The 4706-nt window shown below is 45.7% G+C and overlaps 1 pseudogene; it reads right to left on the bottom strand.

Moving 5' to 3' along the window:
• Positions 1-1492: 1492 nt before the first annotated feature.
• Positions 1493-1964, bottom strand: LOC106735346 (peptidyl-prolyl cis-trans isomerase A pseudogene; annotated as a pseudogene).
• Between the last annotated feature and the right edge of the window lie 2742 nt (positions 1965-4706).

Raw genomic sequence — 4706 nt, 5'->3', positions numbered from 1 at the left:
CTCTGCGTTGCGGTGTGCGTGTGGGGGGGGGGGCGGTCTGAGGTGCCATCATCAATATTCTTCATGATGATGGCCTTGCGTCTGGCATAGAGACCGGCCAGCACCAGCACCGCTTTCCTGGGTTTCGTGAACTTGCCCATTCTGACAGCAACCACCAGGATCTGCAGATAGGAAAGATGACTATATCCACTAACCTTTCACCCAGGGAAGGGTGAGCTCCTCCTTTACATTCTTAGCTTTTGGATGAACTTTCAATATTCTTCATGATGATGGCCTTGCGTCTGGCATAGAGACCGGCCAGCACCAGCACCGCTTTCCTGGGTTTCGTGAACTTGCCCATTCTGACAGCAACCACCAGGATCTGCAGATAGGAAAGATGACTATATCCACTAACCTTTCACCCAGGGAAGGGTGAGCTCCTCCTTTACATTCTTAGCTTTTGGATGAACTTTTTCTTTTGTTTTTTAAGAGAGATATTTTTTTTTGAGAAGATTTTGTTATAGGGTGCCTGCACTCACCAGAAAGACAGAGAGAGACAGAGAGACAGAAAGTGAGAAATCACCCCCTGAGAATCATGCCACAATCCCTTCTCCATTCTTCTCTCGGGACTTTGGGCATGAACACACACACGCCTGGTGTGAGTTTAAGCCACTGGGTCCGGGACTTGAACCATGGTCGACTACATGGGAGTCCAGCAACATAGCCATTATGCTAACTGCTGGTCCCATTAAGAGAGATTTTTGTATAGGGTGTGTATGCTTGCCATGGAGACAGAGAGACAGAGAGACAGAAAGTGAGAAATCACCCCCTGAGAATCATGCCACAATCCCTTCTCCATTCTTCTCTCGGGACTTTGGGCATGAACACACACACGCCTGGTGTGAGTTTAAGTCTCCCGGTCCAGGAATCAAACTGCAGTCAACTACATAGGAGTCCAGTGACGTCATAACCATCTGCTGGTCCCTCTTTGATCAAGTTTTTAAAAAATGCTCTGATGTTGTGGCATGTCTAGCAAACTTCCAATTTAAAATATATATATTTATTTAATTAAGTATTATTATTATTGAAGTTTACTATAGGACACATGTGCTCACCAGGAAGGGACAGAAAGAAAGTGAGAAAGCAAGCCACCAGGTCCGAGACTCAGACTGTAGTTGGCCACATGGGAGTCCAGTGCCTTAATCACCATGCCACCTGCTGGTCCACAAATTCCCAATGTTAAGGTAGGCATAATGTCCTTTTATGAGCATGTCTCCTGTGGGGGGAAGAAGTCCTCCGTAATGGTTGACTTTTTTGTTGTTGTTACTTAGCTTTTATTTCATAATCGTAAACTTAACTTTACCATTCAACTAGATTTGCAGGGGAATAAGAAAAATATGGAACCCAAAGAACTGCAGCGAGAGCACAGGTTACAGGACATAGCGAGCAGATGGGGTGGAGGGTGCCCTCCTGAGCTACAGAAGGAACGGTCTGGGGGTTAAGAGAAAACAAGTCACATGCATTTGAGTTGCCCACAGTCAGCCGTGGTGATCTTCTTGCTGGTCTTGCCATTCTTGGACCCAGAGCACTCCATGGCTTCCACAATATTCATGCCCTCTTGCACCTTGCCAAAGACCACATGCTTGCTATCCAACCATTGAGTCTTGGCAGTGCAGAGGAAAAGCTGAGAACCATTTGTGTTGGGCCCAGCATTTGCCATGGACAAGATGCCAGGATGAAGTTCTCATCATCGAATTTCTCCCCAGAGATGGACTTGCACCAGTACCATTATGGCGTGTGAAGTCGCCACCCTGGCACATAAACCCTGGAATAATTCTGTGAAAGCAGGAACCCTTATAACCAAATCCCTTCTCTCCAGTGCTCAGAGCACGGAACTTTTCTGCTGTCTTTGGAACTTTGTCTGCAAACAGCTCAAAGGAGACGCGGCCCAAGGGCTGGCCATCAACAGCGTTGTCGAAGAACATGGTGGGGTTGACGCTGGTGGAGGGTGAGAGACTCGGGTGGCAGCTTCTGCAAGGCCCATAATGGTTGATTTTAATGAGCGAGTAAAGACAAAGAGGTAAAGTGTTTAAAATCAGTGATTTTTCATCTGTTGGTTGCTATGAAGTCATACTTGGTGCCCTGTACGACACATTTAGTAAGAATAATATTGTGCTCAATTTTTTCAGATCATTTGGTTTTAATGACTTTTTGCTGTTTTTATTTTTTTTACAATAGAAATAGATTTATGATCATCGGCAGTCCAAGTCCCCTTTGCTTTCCAAGGATAGTTATTCATCCTAGACCTTTCTCATCTCATGCTGTCATTCCTTGAATTCTGATTATATTTTCATGCTAAATTGCCAATGCACTCTGACAGGATTTTGTGTTTATTTTATTGACTTAAGTTCATAGACCAAATTTTAATTAGAAAAGTCTTTAAGTACTAGTAACTATTTCAATTTCCTTTGTAGAAAGTACAACAAAGCAAAGAAAGAGTAGTGTTAACAAGATTGCCCCCCCCCCCCAAACTCTCTTATGTGAGGTTTAAGCACTTTCATATATAGGTTCAACATCTTAATATATAAGACACAAGGAAAACCAGTTTTGTTTTTTGTTTTTTGTTTTTTTTTGGGGGGGGTGGGGGAGTTTGCTATAGGTCACTCACCAGAAAGACAGAGAGAGACAGAGAGAGAGAAAGCAAGAAATTATCCCCCAGGGGGGATGGCCACGCCGCAATCCCTTCTCCTCCATTCTCCTCTTAGGATCTTGGGCATGCATGCACATACGCCCGGCATGAGTTTAAGCCACCGGGTCTGGGACTCAAACAGTGGTCGAGTACATGGGAGTCCAGCAATATAGCCATTACACCAACTGCTAGTCCCCCAGTTCTTTTTTTCTACCAGCCTTTTTTGCGTGTGTGACATTGCTAAGGAAGTGCATCAGAGAGTACTGTCCTTGGCATTAGGGTAAAGTCCCCTGCCCTGGCTCAAGGTCTAGCCATGACCCTCTGCATGGCCAAGGGGTCCAGAGGGCCAAGATGCTGCTATGGTTTGAATGTTTGCTTTGCTCTGTCTTTTATGCCATAGGGTGCAGGCACTCGCCAGATAGAGACACGGAGAGAGATAAAGTGAGAAATCACTCCCCAAGGAGGATGGCCATGCCGCCATTCTTTCTCCTCCAGGCTCCACTCAGGATTTGGGGCACACATGCACATGTGACCAGCATGATTTTCAAGCCACTAGATCTGGGACTTGAAGCGCACAGTTGACCGTGAGGAATCCAGCGCCTTAACCTCTGTGCCACCTGTTGGCCCGGGTTTGTCACCTCAAACTTCATGGTGAAATTTAATTGTCATTGATACAGTATTAAGAGATGGAACCTTTAAGCGGTGATTCGGCCCTGCCCTCCTGAATGGATGAGAGAGTTGGTTAGTTATCGTGGGAATGGCTGATAAAAAGGGCAGTTTTGCTCTCCATCCTCTCTCGGACTTACACACCTACTTACCCTCTGCCCTCCACCACGGGATGAGGTAGCATGAAGACCCTTGCCAGATGCTGGTCCCGTGTACTCCTCGGCCTCCATAATTGCAAGAAATAAAACTCTGTTCTTTATTAATTACCTTGTCTCAGGCATTCTGTAGCATTAGCAGAATATGAACTAAGAGAGATGCTCCACCTGGTCAGTCACTAGGGGAAGGTCAATCAAAGCAGTGAGCTAATGCTTCATGCCCTCTAGGAAGGCTTTAATCCAAAATACAGAAAATAACAAGTGTCAGTGAGGATGTAAAGAACTTGAACCCTTCTACTTCGTTGTGGAAAGCAGGTTAGCAATTCCTCAAATAAATAAATAAATGAATAAATAAAATAAGCATAGTTACTATGACCCAGCAATTCCACCCCAAGGTATTGAAAACAGGTGTTCAGACAAAAATTTTATATGAATTATTGCAGCACTATTCATGTCAGCCAAAAGGTAGAAACAAATGTCCACGAAGCAATGAATTAACAAATGTACTCCATCCATATGGAGGAATATCATCTAGCTATTAAAAAGGAACTAGGGGGACCAGCAGTTGGCATAATGGCTATGTTGCTGGACTCCCACGTAGTCGACTGCGGTTCGCATCCCGGACTCACGCCGGGCGCGTGTGCGTGCGTGACCAAGATCTCGAGAGGAAAATGGAGGAGAAGGGATTGCGGCGTGACCATCCCCCCTGGGGGGTGATTTCTTGCTTTCTGTCTCTATGTCTCTCTCTGTCTGTCTGGTGAGCTCACGCGCCCTATAGCAAAAACCTCTTGAAAAAAAAAATAAAAAGAAACTAGGGGGACCTACACATGGTATAGCTTGACTCCCATATGACCAACCATGGTTCGAGTCCTGGATATGGTGGCTTGAAAATCTGCCAGGCATATGTGCGTGCATGCCCAAGGTCCTGGAAGGAGAATGGAGGACAAGGGATTGTAGCATGACCATCCCCCCCAGGGGGTGATTTCTCACTTTCTGTCTCTCTGTCTCTCTCTGTGTCTCTGGCGAGTACATACACCATATAGCAAAAATCTATAAAAAAAAAAAGGGGGGGGAATGAGGTACTTGGGGCCAGATGGTGGTACAACAGTAAACACAATGCCTCTGCAAGGTAATCCCACATGAAGAAGTTCCCATTTCAAGTCCAGAGACCACCCGGCGTTTGCCAGTACATATCCATCCGCACATGATCCCGGGCT

Source organism: Tupaia chinensis, unplaced genomic scaffold, assembly GCF_000334495.1.
Source record: "Tupaia chinensis unplaced genomic scaffold, TupChi_1.0 Scaffold000360_1, whole genome shotgun sequence".
Classification (NCBI taxonomy): domain Eukaryota; kingdom Metazoa; phylum Chordata; class Mammalia; order Scandentia; family Tupaiidae; genus Tupaia; species Tupaia belangeri.
This window is presented reverse-complemented; position numbering and strand designations above follow the sequence as displayed.